Consider the following 19,204-nt stretch of genomic DNA (forward strand, 5'->3'; position numbering starts at 1 on the left):
GGTGCATATAAATAGCTGTTTCTGTACAGTTATTATGCACATAGACTTCAAAGTGTTGTAGAACTGACACCAAGCTCTTTCTCCAGGGTTGGAAACTTCTGCTGACAAGAACTTAGCTTTCTAGGAAACTAACTGATTGGCCATTCAGTCCCCATCACATCCCTCTGTAATAAAATTGCTCCATGATAACAGATACTGGTATCAACAGCCAGTTTAGATGGCTTAGTCTCACTTAGTGCTGATAAAAACAGTGCAGGAGTTAGTGATCTTTTCAAATTGTCAATGCCATTCTGACAGTCCTCTGTCCATTCAGGTTTTTGTTCATTTTTTTGACAAACTTGTCAAAGGGGTCTCTACAATTCTGAAATTTGGAACAAACTTCTGATATAATCCACTGATGCCTTCCTATCAGAGAGTCTTGTTTTGACTTAGGCCCTGAAAAATCCAAGATTGCCCTTATTTTTACTTTTCCGTCTATTATTTAGCTTTGCCCCTTAGTGTACTTTGGCAAATTTACTTTTTGCCATGTTTATGATTGGTTCTACGCACATACTGTTTCGGTATAGCACTGCAAGTTTATTTTTCTTGTTAATGGTTCAGTTAGAGGGAAGAATTTACATTCTTGATATGTTACTGCTTCCTACAGACATAGAACATTTCCATTAGCACAACATTGGGAGAAATCTTAATGTTTAATTGTTAAGAACAAGGTATTAATTCATGTTTAATCTGTGTTTTGTATTCTGTGTGTTCAAGAAAATTTACTTTTTGTAACCAATGTACTGTTGTGTAACCAATGAAGCGATTCATTCAAATGTGACTTCCAGACTTGGCTGAACACAACCACATAGAGTCATAGGGTTGTACAGCACGGAAACAGACCCTAAGGTCCAACTCACCCATGCTGACCAAATATTCTAAACTGATCTCGTCCCATTTGCCAGCATTTGGCCCATATCTCTCTAAACCCTTCCTGTTCATATACCCATCCAAATGCCGTTTAAATGTTGTAATTGTACCAGCCTCCACCACTTCCTCTGGAAACGTGTTCCATACACAAACGCATCCTCTGTGTGAAAAGTTGCCCTTCAGGTCACTTTTAAATCTTGCCCCTCTCACCTTAAACCTATGCTCTGTACTCCCCTACCCTGGGAAAAAGACCTTGGCTATTCACACTATCCATGTCCCTCATGATTTTATAAACCTTGTTAGGTCAAACCTTCCAAACCCGGCAACATCCTTGTAAATCTTTTCTAAACCTTTCCACATTTAACAACATCTTTCCTAATAGCAGGGACACCGAAATTGAACACAGTATTCTAAAAGTGGCTTCACCAATGTCCTGTAAAGCCATAACATAACAACCCAAGTCCTAAGTTCAATGCACTGACCAATGAAGATCACTAGTATACAATACAGTCACATTGTTGTTCAAATACTTTGTTGGATAATCTTTGAAAAGTTGTTACATTTTACAATCTAAACAGCATAACTTTATGTCAATAAAGTCACTTGGGGGTTACAAAAGCTGATATTGGCTTTATCTGACTGAAACATACCAATATTCCTATAATAAAGTAATATTTGTCATGAACCATGCTGGTCCAATCCTCTCAATGCAGTCTTCCAATCATGGAATTGATATGAATCCTTCTTTGTTATCATGTTAATGTTTTGATAATCTATACATAGACATTCTGACTCAGTTGGAATTGGTAGCACTGCAAGAAGTGAGCACCAGCTACTGTGATTCAGTACAGTAATGTCATTTTCCATCATGAAGTTGATTTCTTCCCTCACTTGGACTATTGTCCTTGGGATAAGTCCGTAAGAATGGTGCTTGATGAGTGACATATTCCTTTGCACTAAACTCATGTACAGCCAAAGTTGGTTTCCTGGTCTATTTACACAAATTAATTTAGAAATTCAGGTGCAGGTTGCTTGGAAACATGGCTGCCACTCATCTGCTGTGCTCCACATTGGTTCATCATCGCCCTCACCTCTTACTAATGATCTGATTATTTATCAACACTCTTGCCTTAAGTGGCAGACATTTACTCTGTCCTGTTGACTGTGGGGCTGCTTTGCTAATTCTGATGTTCTGTAGTTTTGCAAGTAAGCTGGGACTTATTGTAAATCAGAGAATTTGAATTCAGCGGCAATAATATTTACCTTGTGTGTCTCGACTTCTTTATTGCTACGAACAAATCTTTCACCAATCCCTCCTGCTATAAGACTGCTGTTGCTTCAGCCTTTTTTTCAGAGTCACTATCCTTAGGAACTTTCTCTATGGTTATGATACCTATCCTTATCATAAGAAAACCAAAGTCTGAAACCCTATTCGTAATGGTGACTAACTATCATTTCCTGCACTTATCAGGACCATGTCCGCATTCAATCAGTCTTCCTATAACACGCAAATCCCATTTACTATGAATTTTAAAAAAAAAGGTAACACACTTACAAGGATTCATAGGTCCCTTCATATGCTGAGTGCTCTCAGATTGTAAGTATATGAATTTGCATTTATATTACTCCTCTCATGTCCTTGCGACATTCCAAAGTACTTTACAGTTAAAGTCTGTTGCAATATCATCACTCCTGTGGTAATGTAAGAAAAGAGCAGGTAATTTGTACACAATGAGCTATCAGATATTGCAATGGGTTAAATGATTGAATGAAGCTCCTTGAAAGATAAATATTGTCCAGGAAAGCAGGCAAAAAAAACCCAGACTCTTCACTGCAATCAATTGAGACTACATGTCCAAGCCAAAAGCCAGCATTATTGAAATGAAATGTATTTTCTTTCAGCTCTGTTCTGAAGTGTTAGCAAATGCTGTGTTTGTTGTTCAAGGGATGTAGGCCTCACTGGTTGGGCCAGCATTGATTACTCGTCCCTAATTAGCAATTAGAAGGTGGTGATGAGCTGCCTTCTTGAACTGCTGTGGTCTATATATGCACATGGTGCTATTAGGGAGGGAGTTCCAGGATTTTGACCCAGCGACAATGAAGGAATGGCGATATATTTCCAAATCAGGTTGGTAAGTGTCTTGGATTAGACTTGTATGTATCTGCTGCCCTTGCCCTTCTCGATGGAAGTGGTCATGGGTTTGATTGGTAGTTTTGAAAGAGACTTGATAAGTTGCTGTAATTTTGCAGTGCACACATTTACCATTATGTGTAGGTGGAGAGGATGGGAGTACCAGTCACGTGGGCTGCTTTGTCCTTCGGTGAGGCAAGTGGGGAGTATTCCATCATACTACTGACTTGTGCCTTGTCGATGGTGGACAGGCTTTGGGCAGTCAGGAGGTGAGTTACTCGCCGCAGTATTCCCAGCCTCTGGCGCCTCTTGTAGCCACAGTGTTTATAAGGCTAGTCCAGTTCAGTTTCTGGGCAATGGTAACCCTGAGGATGTTGATAGTGGAGGATTCAGTGATGGTAATGCCATTGAATGTCAAGGGATGCTGGTTAGATTGTCTCTCGTTATAAATGATTATTGCCTGGAACTCATGTGATGTGAATGTTATTCACCAGTTGTCAGTCCAAATCTGGATATTGTCCAGATCTTGTTGCATTTGAACATGGACCGTTTCAGTATCTGAGGAGTCACAAATGGTGCAGAACATTGTGTAATCATCAGTGAACATCCCCACTTCTGACCTTGTGATGCAGCAGCTCAAGATGGTTAAGCAGTATGTTAACCAGTAGGAAGCTTTTTTACCCCATGTTTAAATTGATACCATCAGAATTCACAGAGTCTGGAGTCAATGATGAGGACTTCCAGGGCAACTTCTTCTTGACTACATACCACTGCATTGCCACCTCTAGGTCTGCTGGTGATGGCTGGGACATTGTCAGTGAGGTATGATTCTGTGAGTATGTGAGGCGGATGTTTGACTAGTCTGTGAGATAGCTCCCCCAAATTTGGGACTAATCTCCAACTGTTAGTGAGGAGCATTTTTCAGAGTGACAGGGCTGATTTGCTGTTGTTGTTTCGGTGCCTAGGTCAATGTCAGATGGTCTGTCTAGTTTCATTCCTTTTTCTGGATTTCATAAATTCTTGATACAACTGGGTGACTTGCAGGGCGATTTCAGAGGGCATTTAGCAGTTAACCACAGTGCTGTGGCTCTGAAGTCACATGTAGGCCAGGCCAGGTAAGGACGGCAGATTTACTTCCTTAAAGGACATTAGTGAACTTGATGTTTCTTTTTGTGACAGTTGGGTTATGACCACCAATACTGAGCTTAGTGTTTAATTCCAGACATAGGAATTGAATTTAAATTCCATCAGCTGTCAGGTAGGATTCCAATTCATGTCCCCAGAACATGAGGGTCTGTAGTTTACTTATCCAGAAACATTAAAATAATGGCAGTACCCACCACCAACCACCACCGCGCCCCCCCGCCATGCTTTGAACACTGCCCTGAGGAACTCCTGCAGAGATGGCCTGGAACTGAAATGACTGGCCTTCAACAACTACAACCATCTTTCTATGTGTCAGGTATAACTTTAACCAGTGGACAGCTTTCCCCTGATTCTCTTTTTGCTAGGATTCCCTGAAACTACACTTTGGTCAAACATAGACTTGATGTCAAGGGCTGTCACTCTCACCTCACCTCTGGAATTTAGCACCTTTATCAATGTTTGAACCAAGGCTGTAATGAGGTCAGGAGTTGAGTGGCCCTGGCAGAACACAAACTGGGCGTCACTGAGCAGGTTATTGCTGAACAGGAGCTGCTTGATAGCGCTGTTGATGACACCTTCCATCACTTTACTGATGATTGAGAGTAGATGGATGGGGTGGTAATTGGCTGGTTGCCTTTGTCCTGCTTTTTATGTACAGGTCATACCTTGGCAACTTTCCACAGTATCACAGAATCCCTATAATGTGGAAGTAAGCCATTTAGCCCATTGAGTCCACAGAGCCCCTCTGAAGAGTTTCCCACCCAGACCCTCCCCTCTAACCTAGGTCTGTAACCTTGCATTTCCCACAGCCAATGTACTAAGCCTGCACATCCCTGGACACTATGGGCAATTTAGCATGGCCAATCCACCCAGGCTGCACAACTTTGGACTGTGGGAGGAAATTGGAGCACCTGGAAGAAACCCACGCAGACACATGGAGAACATGCAAACTCCACACAGACAGTCACCCAAGGCTAGAGTTGAACCCAGGTCCCTGCCATTGTGAGGCAGCAGTGCTAACCACTGAGCCACTGTGCCGCCCTTGCCAGGTATATGGCAGTGTTGTAATGTACTGGAAGGGCTTGGCGAGCGGAGCAACTAATTGTGAAGCACAGGTCTTCGGTCTTAATGCTGAAAAGTTGTCAAAGCCCATAGCCTTTGCATTATGTATTGAAGCTCTACAATAGAGCTTAACCCAAAAAGATCTAACTCAGAAGCATGGAAGTGACCGAATGACTGCAGCTGGCAATGTTTAACACTGAAAATATCCTTCCTTCCTCCCCATCTTACTGCATTGAAAAGCTTTTGTCTATTCATTCTCTTAGCCTATTGACATCTCCCTTTAGCCATCTGTCAGTTTGTCACTCCTCCTGTTTGGGTGATAGCAAACATTGACATCTATCTTTTATTCCAAACTCCAGATGGTGGGTACTAAGAACTCACTGCTGTGACCTAAGCTGTTCAAGTGCCATCCTTGCAAGTGACAGCAAACCACAGCGAGCCGTTAAATTGTGTGAGGCTGAAATGTATTTCTTTAATAAGGTTTTAGTGCAGGCAAAACATTGACAGGATCAAAACATTTCATCATAAAAATTAAATACACTTTGCTTTTCAAACTAGGCATTAAACTCCCATGTAAAATTCTGACTGACAGCGTTACAAAGAGCTTCGAAACACAGAGGTGGTGATGACAAGACCATCATTCCAAGAAAGATTTGTAAAGAAGGGAATTCTGAAATCAGCCCATTAAAGAGAGAATACAGTTAAGAGGTCACTGATATAGACAGGCAGCCACAATCACACTCTGCCTCTGACTCTGGTTAGTGTCATTGATGTCAGGCAACAACTGTAATTTTACAGAGACAACAAGGTGCAGGGCTGGATGAACACAGCAGGCCAAGCAGCATCATAGGAGCAGAGAGGCTGACGTTTCGGGCCTAGACCCTTCATCAGAAAAGGGGGAGGGGAAGGGGGTTTTGAAATAAATAGGGAGGGAGTGGGAGGCGGATAGAAGAGGGATAGAGGAGAGGATAGGTGGAGAGGAAACAAACAGGTCGAAGAGGCGGGGATGGGGCCAGGAAAGGTGAGTGTAGGTAGGGAGTTAGGAAGGGGATAGGTCAGTCCAGGGAGGACGGACAGGTCAAGGGGGCGGGATGAGGTTGGTCGGTAGGAGATGGAGGTGCGGCTTGGGGTGGGAGGAGGGGATAGGTGGGAGGAAGAACAGGTTAGGGAGGCAGGGACGAGTTGGACTGGTTTTGGGATGCGGTGGGGGGAGGGGAGATTTTGAAACTTGTGAAATCCACATTGATACCATTGGGCTGCAGGGTTCCCAAGCAGAATATGAGTTGCTGTTCCTGCAACCTTCGGGTGGCATCGTTGTGGCACTGCAGGAGGCCCAGGATGGACATGTCGTCTGAGGAATGGGAGGGGGAGTTGAAATGGTTCGCGACTGGGAGGTGCAGTTGTTTGTTGCGAACCGAGCGTAAGTGTTCTGCAAAGCGGTCCCCGAGTCTCCGCTTGGTTTCCCCGATGTAGAGGAAGCCACACCGGGTACAGCGGATGCAGTATACCACATTGGCAGATGTGCAGCATTCAGATGGTGTCAGATCTCTCAGGAGTGGAAACGCACATAGCCGTGATCTTTCCTTCACATTTGTGAGTTGAGTACTGTGTCACTACATCTTCCATAATCTGCTCTGATGGTCATAGTCAGTTTTGGTGATGGTAAAGAAACCTATTTGTTTTATATTGGCTGTAAATCGATATTGCTCCCTGCACAGTGGGAGATTTGGCCAAAGTAGCCGAAGCTGTGAGTGTCTGCATATCCACTATCCCTGAGGCTGTGTGCCCTTTAACAGTAAGTAAGGCACTTCAACTCCTTAAGGACTTGTAACTCTCCATTACTTACATCTGGGCAGAGTAAATTATTAAATGCAATACAATACAAGAGAGGTACTGTGGATGTTGGAGATCTGAAATAAAAACAGAAATTGCTGCAAAACCTTTCTTTCCCATTTGTGCATTTAAGTGCCTGCTTTTGTCAAAAAGTTTGTGTGCATGCTGTTTAGGGTTTGTCATGAAATTGGTGAAAGATTGAAGGGAAGGATTGTTTTGATGTTTCACGAGCCATTAGTTTGTTATTTCTTTGGATCTCCCTTATCAGAATCAACCTTATTGTTGAAGATGTAAAGTATGGATCAAAACGGCTTCAAAACATGACTTCAGGTGCAGTCCTAGTGCATAGGGAGACACTCCTTCCCCTCACTCCTCAGGTAAATAAGATAGGGATATGAGAGCACAGCTTCCAAGAATCTTGGGGTATTGCCCAAAGGATTCCAGTGATAATCCACATTACAGTGCTCAGGCAGACACCAGCAAGTCAGGGTTGGCTCCTACTGGATGGAAAGATTGCAATTTTCCTGCAAACCACTCCTGCAGCTAGAAACAAAGAGGCCATTCAGCCTTTTATCCTAGGAATCAGTCAAATGAATCTCTGTTAATTGAGTCTAATGCAGTCTTTTTGAAATAAGAAGGGTTCAGACAGTACTCTGGATAGGGAATCACTAACGCTCTGTACAACTATGTTATGTTGAGGTTGTACAGGACATTGGTGAGGGCTCTTCTGGAGTACTGTGTCCAGTTCTGGTGTCTTTGTTATAGGAAGGATATTATTAAGCTGGAGAGGCAGAGAAGAGATTTACCAGGATGTTGCTGGGAATGGAGGGTTTGTGTTATAAGAACAGGCTGAATAGGCTGGGACTTTTTTCACTGGACTGTAGGAAGTTCAGAGATGACCTTACAGATGTTTATAAACTAATAAGGAATGTAGATAAAGTGAATGACAGGTGTTTCTTTCCCTAGGGAGGGGGATTTCAAGATTGGGGTATATTTTTAAGATGAGAGGTGAAAGATTTAAAAAAGACATGAGGACCATTTTTTTTTACACAGAGGGTGGTTTGTATGTGGAATGAACTTCCTGAGGAAATGGTGGATGCAGGTACAGTTACAATGTTTAAAAGACATTTAGATAAGTTCATGGATAAGAAATGTTTGGAGGGATATGGACCAGGAACAGGCAAGTGGGACTAGTTTAGTTTGGGATTATGGTTGGCATGGACTGGTTGGACCGAAGGGTCTGTTTCCGTGCTGTATGACTCTATGTCTCTATGCCTATCAAAGCATCACCAGGAATCTTGCCAACATAATGACTGAACATTCACCAGTGATGTCCTGGTCTTCAGAGCAACAGCTTATGTCCCAATGACAATACGGAGTAACAGCAGAGGAAGATGGATTGGACGGGTAAAGAGGCACAGCCTATTTAACACACACAATATATAGAGAGAAGAAGGCAAAGGAATTTGCTGGGCTGTGGGATTACTTTGTCACCAATGGCAGAGACTCCACTCTCTTGGGGTTTGCTGAAGCGGGGGAGGGGTGGGGGTCAGAGGTGACTGCGAAGCAGAAGCCATAGATGAATGTGGATTGATGCAAATTACAAAGCCCAGAGTCAGGTAACCATAGAAACCCCTCCCTCCCCAATGTTTCATCAAGATCTGCATAGCAACTGAACTCTCATGTAACAATGCTTCTCTGGAGGCCCCCTTTTTGAAGTAAAATTGCACTGTGTGGGGTTAAGTATAAGATGCTATTAAAATTGTACCACACTCAGGGATTGGATTCAGGGTACAAGTGAGCCTGGATCCTAGAGAAATGTTAAACTCTTCAGCAGAGGCTGATAACAAGCTGACTCACTAATGGATGATACACTTATACTATGCGAGAACATTCAACTAAGGATTTAAAACTTAATGAACTAAAGGTATGGCCAATCAATGAATTGATCTCCACTTTTTAATTTGTCCCACTGGGTCTTTACTTTTTCTTGGTGGTGGTAAAAAACTTGTTTGTTTTACATTGGCTCTAGGTCAATATTGCACCCTGCACAGTGGGATACTAGGCCAGAGTACTTGAAGATGTGTGTGTCTGGATATCCACTGTCCCTGAGGCTGTGTGCCCTTTATCACTAAGTAAGGCACTTCAACTCCTCAAGGGCGTGTAACTTTATTTATACCTGGATAGAGTAGATCATCAAATGTGATACAGTACAAATGAAGCACTGTGGATGCTGGAGATCTGAAATAAAAACAGAAAGTGCTGCAGAAGTTCTGGCAGCATCTGTGGCAAGACAGATGGAGTATTTCAAATCCAACTGAAAACAAAAAATGCTGGAGCTCACAATGGATCAGGCAGCACCCAGGAGAGAAAGCAAGCTCATGTTTTGAGTCTAGATGAGATGAGTCATAGAGATGTACAGATGGAAATAAACCCTTCAGTCCAACTTGTCCATGCCAACCAGAAATCCTAAATAAATCTAGTGCCATTTGCCAGTGTTTGACCCATATCCCTCTAAATCCTTCCAATTCATACATCCATCTAGATGCCGTTTACATGTTGTAATTGTATCAGCCTCCAACATCTCCTCTGGCAGCTCATTCCATACATGCACCACCCGCTGCATGAAAAAGTTGCCCCTTAGATCCCTTTTAAATCTTTCCCCTCTCACCTTAAACGTATGGCCTCTAGTTTTGCACTCCACCAACCCAGGGAAAAGACCTAATCTATTTACCCCTAGGGACTGTCAGAACTCTCATTTCTGAAATTTTGTTTTTCCTGAAGTCCACTGAGATCATGGCCTAATATTGGAGACTTCCCTTTTCAGCTCTAACTTTTGAATTCTGCTCTAAGTTCAGATCCTGACTTTGAATCTATTGTCATCAATGTGTATGATCTAAGGTGCAATCTGCCAATACTCTACATTGAGATGTCAGTCTGTAGTAAGCCGGGCTGTGGTGTCTCTACATCCACCATCTCTGAAGCTGCTGTTCCTTATTATGAACACTCCCCTCTTTCTATCAGTATGTAGTGGCCTACCAAATACAGCTCTCTAGTGTAGTGGCTTGTTATACTGCCTAGACCTGGTTAGTACTGGAACTACACAAACAAAATTCTTCACCCATCTCTTCAAGCATTTAAGTACGAATTCCTGGATAGCTGATGATTAGAGTTATCAAACCTTAGAGCACACAGAAGATCACTCTCCCCCTTCCAATCATACTTGAAAAGACGGTCCTTTTCTATTGCAGTTTACCAATACCTCCGAAGATTTAAGTGAAATGATTTTCATGAAATGTGAGAATCGCTTGCTGGGCCAACATTTATTGACAATTCCAAGTTGCCTTTGAGAAGGTCCAGGTGAACTGCTTTCTTAAACCACTACAGTCTGTGTGGTGCATATGTACCCACAGTCTGTTAGAGGGAGGTCCAGGATTTTAACCAGCAATAGTTAAGGTACAGAAACATAGCTTCAAGATAGGGTGGTATGTGGCTTGGCGCAGAACTGTGGGTTGTGGTGTTTCATTGTACCTTCTGGAAGGTAGAGGCCACAGGTTTAGAAGGTGCTGTCTTAGGAGCCTTGGTGAATTACTGCAGTGTGTCTTGTAGATTGTACATACTGCTGTTACTGAATGTCAATGGTGGATGGAGTAGATGTTTGTAGATGTGTTGCCAATTAAGTGGGCTGCTTTGATCTGGATGGTGTTGAGCTTCTTAAGTATTTTCGGAACTGCACCAATCCAGGCAAGTGGGAAATATTCCATCGTATTCCTAACATGTACTTTGCAGGTGGTGAACAGGATTTGGGAAGACAGGAGTGAGGGTGAAAGGGGGATAAGTTTGTCACCTCAGAATTCCTAGCCTTGTAGCCACAATATGTTTATAGCTAGTTCAGTTCAGTTTCTGGTCAATGGTAACCGCCAGGATGTTGATAGTGGGGCATTCAGTGATGGTAACGCCATTGAATATCAAGGGGATGATAGTTAGATTCTCTCTTGTTAGAGATGGCCATTGCCTAGCACTTGTGTAGCACAAACGTTGCTTGTAACGTGTCAGCCTGAATTTGGATGTTGCTCAGGTTTTACAACACATAGGGGAGAACTGCTTCAGCAGCTAGTGATGGTTGGAATTATTTCCTTTTCAAGTGTACAGTAAGTTACCTTGTGAAAGTCAACATTGACATGTTGCAACCACTCATTTAAGCAGTGCATTCTAGTGTACAATAACTTACATTGTTAAAAATGATCACTCATTACTTTTGGGGAGATCAATACTTTTAGTGCTTTTGCCAATACAGCAAGGTTTGTACCCAGCTGATATATCCCTTCTTTCTTTCTTCCTCAGCATGTTAAATCCCTGATGTCGGATTGGCCTCCACTGACTACAGTCAACTCCCAAGGTCCTACTAAATAGTTTCCTTCATGTGAGTTTCCTCAGTGAGTATGAGAAGGCCAATTAATCTCTGGAAGAGTGTCATCAAGCAATGTGCAAACATTTAGTGGGATCATCAGCTGTTGAATAGGATCAGAAATGCTTTGTGTCCAGTTGGCAACCTGCATCTCATTGAGACCATATCAGGGACATTTCTTGGCCTTAGAGATATAACTATTCACTCAGGATTTATTTGTAAAATTCTAAACACATGAAGAGGTTCCTATTTTCACAATGGAATATACAATGTCTTATTTTCAAATCAATTGTTCAGATTTGTTTTAGTCATGAAGAGGTCATTTTTCAAACTTGGCAGCTACGTACAGGCTACTGAGCCTGGGGCTTTTCCACTTCCATCTGCTATATTTTCCTTTATCATTTCTCTTTTTCTTCTTACTTCTACTTTTTATTTCAGGTAATTTTTCTTACCTTTTCACCTTGGTTGCAGCGGCATTGGTGAAAGAGGGCCCCGTGAGGAACAGCGGACAAAGATGGCGGCATAGGCCCAGGGAGCAATGAGGCCGAGTGAATGTTGAGGGGAGGAGTCTGGCGGCAGCGGCAGCGGCAGCAAAACCAAGATGAGGTAGATGCAACTCCACCCCAGCCTGAGGTCTCCTGGCGAGCGAAGGGCAGGTACTAGTCTTAATCCCCCGGTCCAGACTGGCAGGCTAAGCCGAGATTCCAGGCCTGCAGCTAGGCCCCGGTGCCTGCTGACGGAGGTGGCAACGGTGGTGAGTTTGGTGCCAATGCAGGACCCTGCAGCACCGGTGAGGTTGGCCCAGCATGAACTCATGGTGGCAGTGGCAATGGTGGTGGTGAGATAGCACCGGAGAGTGGAAACTCTTTGTTCCAGCGACAGTGGCGTGGTTACAGCAGTGTCGTCGGTTTAGCAGCAGAAACTTGAGGCACTGGGGTGGAGGTGCCTGGATCCAGGCCCACGGCTGAACTGGAAGCAGGAGCTGTTTCATAGACCTGCTAACTTTATAATGAAAGAACCACAAGATGAACTTGTTGTTTCATTTTCTGGCTCTATATTCAGTGTTTTGGTCTATTTTCTATGTTTCAAAATGGCGCCAGAGACTGGGGACACCAAACAACACTTGTCACTGTACTTGTTATAAATACATGTGACAATAAATCAAATCAAAATTTCTACAATGGGCCTACATTGGTTCTTCCAACCAAAATGGATAAACACACATTTATCCATGTTGCACTTCATCTGCCATTTTTTTAGTCCATTCACCCAACCTATCCATATCCACCTGGAATTTTTTTATTTCTACATTGCAACTTACAGTCCCAACTATTTTAGTGACATCAAAATATTTGATTACAGTATCTTCCATCCATGCATCCAAACCATTCATATAGATTGAAACCAAATCCTGTGTCCCAATTTATCCCACCTCTCTGCTTTCTGTTGTATCTATATTGTGTCTTTTACATTAAAAAAAACACAATATGGTGGCAGATAACCAAACCCTTGTTCAGGTTTTATGGAGAACGTTGAAAGATGAGAGAGAGAGGTAAAGAGGTGGAGATGTTTAGGGATGGGATTCCAGATCTTTGGGCCTAGGCAGCTGAAGCATAGCCTCCAATGGTGGAGTGATTTAAAACACCAATGACTGAGAGGCCATGGTTTGCAAAGCGCAAATATCGCCGAGGGGAGAGCAGCAAGGTGGCAAGAGTTAGACGATGGGAGGGAGCCTGAGGTTCACCTCCTCTGATGCCTGTAACAGTGACCATCTAACAGTAAAGGCCCTGACCATCAGTAATCAGACCTGGGACTCACTAGCTATGGCTGGTGCCAAGCCAAGGAAATGTCAGGGATAGAAGAGCATGATGGAACACTGGCAACCCTTATCCTCTTGACACGTGCCAATGTCACTCAGTCATGATGTTATCAGGTGCCATACCATCAGATTGAAATTGGTTTCATCAAGTGAAAACAAATTCAAAAGAGAACCAGTGTGTGTGCTGGATACCTGAAATAACAGGGCAGCTTCTGCAGCAGGAGGCTTACTGAGCTGAAAGGTTTTTACCTTATCCAATGCCTTCTGGAGGTCCAGATATACTACATCTATAGGATCCCCATTATCCACTTTGCTTGTTACATCTTTGAAGAACTCTAGCAAATTAATCAAACACATGAAACCACATAACTCTCCTTCATAAAACCACACTGACTATGTTCGATTGCATTTGATTTTCCAAATGTCCTGTTATTACTTCCTTACTAATGGATTCTAACAATTTCCCAATGACAGATGTTAAACTAACTGCACTTTAGTTTCTTTTTCTGCCTGCCTGCCTTTTTGAGTAAAGGTATTACTTTAAAATTTTCCCACCCCACTGGAAGCTTCCCTGTAACTAGAGAACTTTGGAATATTACAACTCATAAGTCCACTCTCTCTGCTGTCACTTCCTTTGAGATTCCAGGATGTAGGCCATCAGGCCCTAGGAACCTGTCTGTCTTTAATCGCAGTTGTTTGCTCAGTACTTTTTCCCTAGTGATAATGAGGGTTCTAGGTTTCTCCTGTTCTGCAAACTCTGCATTACCCATTACAATTAAGATGTCATCCACAGTGAAAACTGAAGCAAAATTATTGACTATTAACACCACACACTTTAGATACTCACTTCCATTTCATTGATTGATTGATGTATTGTCACATGTACCAAAATACAGTGAAAAGCTTTGTTTACGAGCGGTACAGGCAGATCACAGCAAGTAAAGGATGTACAGATCAAAAAGACTCTGCACCATCCAGCTCTTCAGTGCATCTCTATTAGATATATTACACCCTGTCCTATCTCTGTACTTGGATGTAACATTGCATTTCAGTCCACCTGTATTAGGGATGCTACACTCGGCCGATCCCTGATCCTAGGTGTATTACGGTATTATAGTTCCCCCCCCAACAATTAAATGTACTACACTCTCCCCAACCGTCATCCTGGGTGTATTATGATATTACAGTGTGGCCCTCTATTAATGTATTACACTTTCCCCCAGCCCTGCTCCTGCGTGTATTATGGTATTACAGTGTGCCCCTCTATTAATTGTATTACACTCTACCCAAGCCCTCATCCTGGGTGTGTTATGGTATTACAGTGTGCCGCTCTATTAATTGTATTACACCTTCCCCCAGCTCTGCTCCTGGGTGTAATATGGTATTAGAGTGCTCCTCTATCACGTGTATAACACTTTCTTCCAAGCCCTGCTCCTGTGTGTATTAGGTATTACAGTGTGCCCCTCTATTACATGTATTACACTCTCCTAAGCCTCTGCTCCTGTTGTGTATTACGATATTACAGTGTGCCCCTCTATTAAATGTATTACACTGTCCCCCAGCCCTGCTTCTGGGTGTATTGTGGTATTACAGTGTGCCCCTCTATTATATGTATTACACATTCCCCCAAGCCCTGCTCCTGGATGTATTACGGTATTACAGTGTGCCCCCTATTATATATATTACACACTCCTCCAAGCCTTGCTGCTGGGTGTATTACGGTATTAACAGTGTTGCCTTGTATGGATGAGAGTTTCCCAGCTCCAGCTCGTTGTCTGTGTGTTTCGCACTGTGATGTGTTCTTGTTTTGGGACCACAATTAAATAGCCAGCTAGCGGGGTGTCACCAAACTGGGAACTGCCCTGGTGCATGTCCGTGCTAAGGCTCTCCGAGGCGAGGGAACTCCAAACTCCGAAAATTGCGACAATCGTGGACTCGCCGCTGAACGCAACTCAAGCAAACTGCTGGTAACTTTTCTCCTGTACATACAGCTATCGCCAGTATAAAGTGCATGTGATCGATCCAGGATTCAGTGTGCCTGATGCTGGATACTGACTGGCTCCAGAATCCAGAAGAAACAGTGTGCAGGGTTTGGGGGAAGGTCGGGAAATGGGAACGTTAAAATGTTCACAGTTAGATACTGCACAGACAATGGATCAAATGGTCTTCGGCTTCATCACAGCAATTCTTTGACCCTGACACTGGCTGACACTGGGCAGTCTGACTGACATCGAGATTCGATCACAATCCTTGACACAGTATGAATATGGACAGTGGGCATAAGACTGTACATTGGACACTGTTAAATCATGTTGGACTGGATGCTGGACGCTTCAGGAAACTAGGATACTTTGAGACAGGGATACTGTGTGAGACTGAGATACTGTGTGAGACTGAGATACTGTGGGAGACTGCGATACTGTGTGTGACAGGGATACTGTGAGAGACTGGGATATTGTGTCAGGCTGAGAAACTGTGAGAGACAGGGATACTGTGTGAGACTGGCATACTGTGAGAGTGTGACACCGTGAGATTGGGATACTGTGTGAGACGGAGAAGCTGTGAGACTTGGATATTGGACACAACTTGAAACTATTGCCTCCTAGACAAAGGGTGAGGCAGTGTGGTAAGTATATTTATACACTTGTGCTGTTGAGTTGGATTGTTGAATTATAGGTGTGAAACGATTTGCCCCAATGCTGAAGAAATCTGAGTTGTTTTACTGGCGAATTGTGAGTTGAGCCTGAACAGCTAGAATTTGAGTTATTTGCTGTCTGAGTTTAAGAAACATCAGCCTGCCTTATAGTGAGTCCCACAGTGTAAGGAATGCAGGCTTTTAGCTGAGTGCAGTTGGGACAGTGTAAATGCTGGGGTGAGTCTAGTCAGGGCTTTCTGTCTTGTCCAAGTTCCCAGCTGGGACTGGACACTTTGTTGCTGGGTCTGCTATCTCTCAGTGATGTGTTGAATTTTCAGGTCTTAGTCAGCCTCTTTCTGTTCCTATCAGTAACGGCTTCAAAGATACAAGTACAAGTTCTGGGAATCTGCATGAAAAACACTGCAGATATTCAGCAGGTTCACTTATGGCTGGAGAAAGTAAGAGAGCAATTCAGCTTTTTGGGTTAGGCTCTGTCACCAAGCCTGACTTCCCGATAGATGAAACCTCTCCTTGTTTATCTTGCTTTTGCTTATTAACCTGCCCAGTCCAATTGATGCCCAGACATTTACTCAGCTTTGAGTAATGGTATTTAACTGATGTTATTCCATATTTCCCAAGTCATACTATCTGTAATGAACTTTGACACAAACGTAATATGTATGAAAATTTGGTGATATCTTTAAAAGATTTGTGGACTCTGCGTTTCATTTTAGAAAATGACTTTTAAGGATTTGTGTAAAGGGATCAATTGAAGTTTTCACTAAATAGAAGGAATATTGGACTACATGGTCTGATGGCCCTTAACCTGGAAGCAGTAGTAACCGGAAGTTAACATATAAAAGCTATGTGACCAGGTGCAAAGGGGAGCTATTCCTAAGGAGTTTAATTAATTTAAATTCAGCTCGTCAGCAATGCAGAATCTTTAGTGCATACATTCAAATCTTCACTTATTTTTAGGGATGAATGAGGAATTAAAAAGGCCATTCGCTAGGCCTTGGATTCCCATTTCCTGTCCTGAGGATTGTCTTGCAGGAACACACTGGCCGCGTTAAAGCAGCAGCCTGGTTTCTGCCCATTGAAGGGAGCATCCTCAGTGCTTTCTGCACAAAGCCCAGTCTCTAGGACAAACCGATTCAGAAAACCACTTTAAAGCTGCTTCTTATAGCTGTATTGGGCAATGTCATAATATTTAGTTTTCAGCCAGATGATCATTTTAAAAGTTTCTGAGGCACTGAATATCATAGCAGTGTTGTACAGGACTGAAAGATCCCAGACTTGGATCCTTTGTTTGATTAAAGTTTGGTGATTTGTGGTTTGAGTGTGAGGGAACAATGAACACAAAAGATTGAATTTGCCAAGCACCCGTCCCCCGCAAGAATTATCAACAAAATGTCATTCTTCACAAATCAGAATATGAATTAACTGACAAAATCTGCTTCAAACAAAGACTACAGTATACTTTTCATAGTTTCATACTTTTACAGTCAATGAGTAAATGTCCTACATAACCATATGCGCACCCATCACTCACTCCAGACAAATGGCAGCTCATATGGTTCCAGAGTTTTCTAAAGTTAGGTACGATCTCTTACTTTCCCACTCAGTGGATTTTAGATTTAGATTTAGATTTGTCCATGAATTGTCTTCATCTGAAGCTTTATTCCATCCAAAACACCCCAGAAACAGTCATCACCTCGCGGGCACACAGCTGTAAAACCTCCTTAAGAACTGCTTTCCTTTGGGCCTGGTCTCACAGCTTTTATGTGTTAACTTCCTGTTGGTATTGCTTCCAGGTTAAGAGCCATCAGATCACATGGTCCAATATTCACTCTTATTGGTGAAAATTCCAATTGATCCCTTTACCATTGGCACACATTCTTAGAAGTCATTTTCTAAAACCAAATACAGAATCCACCAACCTTTGAAAGATATTACCAAATTTTGATACTGTACTGCGTTTGTGTCAAAGTTCATCATAGATGGTATGGTTTGGGAAGGACAGAATACTATTGGATGGGGATGGTTTAGGGTGGAAGGGGCAGGTAAGATGATGGAATTAGGTAAGTCTATTAATTTTGTGGGACTATGCTAACAGTGTAGAAGTTAAAGCTCGATATTCAATGCCAAGCTAATGTTATGTCCATATTTCTGGGTGCCCTGCTATTTAAGAAGCTCCAGTAGAGCTCCAGTCTGTCTGACAGTGAGTACAGTGGACTTCTCTTGAACAGGCTTTCAGTTTACCAGTCCCATGGGTGTTGTAAGAGAGGCCAAAGGCATCAAATGATCAGTTTGTAATGCCTCCTTGCAGCTAGTAAGAACAGTGAGGGTTTCCTGACCAGCAAGAACCATGCGGTCAGTGTAGCGAGAGAGAAACTCATCAGGTCTGGCAGCATCATCACAGAGACAGAGAAAGAGCGAGACAGAGTTAACATTGCAGTGTCTTTTCTGAAGTAATCACACCAGAATCAAAACATTAGCTGTGTTTTTCTCTCTCCACAGACGCTACCAGACTGGCTGAATTTCTCCAGCAGTTTGTCTTTTTATTGCATATTTCCGGCAACTGCAGTACTTTTTCTTATTGAATGGTGCACTGGGAGTGTGATTTCCACTGAGGCAATTTATGGCTTTAAGTTCCACTCTAGAGAGTTGAGCACAGCTTCTACATTGACACTTCAGTGTTACATTGAGGAACATTACATTTAAACAGATTGTCCTCTAATATTCACTGAGCTCCTTGAATTACCCTCCTGTCAACAAATTGGTTGCAGTGATTCCTATCTCTGACAATGACTGCACGCCAAGTGTACTGCAGGCTAGAAATTGCATCTTCCGAATATTGTGGAAATTGCTATATGAATGCAAGGTCTTTCTTGTTGTACTCCCAGGATTTGATCTCGATTGCCTGATCAAACACTTCAGGGTGTGCGGGATCAGTGTGATGATACTGTGGCTTTAAGAGGTCCATTTTGTCCTTTTTTTTAAGGAGACATTTTAAGGCAGAGGTCCTGAGATGTCTATTGAAAAGTCTTGAAGTAAACAGCTTATGAGGCCTTGGAATTTTCTTTAAAGTTTGAACAATAGAAGCAGCCTGAATGGGTGGGGTCAAGCTCCCACAGAACCAGAATTTTTGATTTCTTAGTTTTTCAATAACAGTTGATGCTTGGTCTAAGATAACAGGGTGTAGAGCTGGATGAACACAGCAGGCCAAGCAGCATCAGAGGAGCAGGAAAGCTATCGTTT

The 19,204-nt window shown here is 42.8% G+C and overlaps 1 protein-coding gene across 1 annotated transcript in view; it reads left to right on the plus strand.

The window, feature by feature from the left end:
- Nucleotides 1-14,989: 14,989 nt before the first annotated feature.
- Nucleotides 14,990-19,204, plus strand: part of tp53i11b (tumor protein p53 inducible protein 11b) — an 80,369-nt gene continuing 76,154 nt past the window's right edge. Inside the window, exon 1 of the mRNA XM_020516763.2 lies at nucleotides 14,990-15,275. The gene's annotated coding sequence lies outside the window, so the exon portion shown is untranslated. The remainder of the gene's footprint in view (nucleotides 15,276-19,204) is intronic.

The sequence above is a fragment of the Rhincodon typus genome, chromosome 17 (assembly GCF_021869965.1).
Source record: "Rhincodon typus isolate 14 chromosome 17, sRhiTyp1.1, whole genome shotgun sequence".
Lineage (NCBI taxonomy): Eukaryota > Metazoa > Chordata > Chondrichthyes > Orectolobiformes > Rhincodontidae > Rhincodon > Rhincodon typus.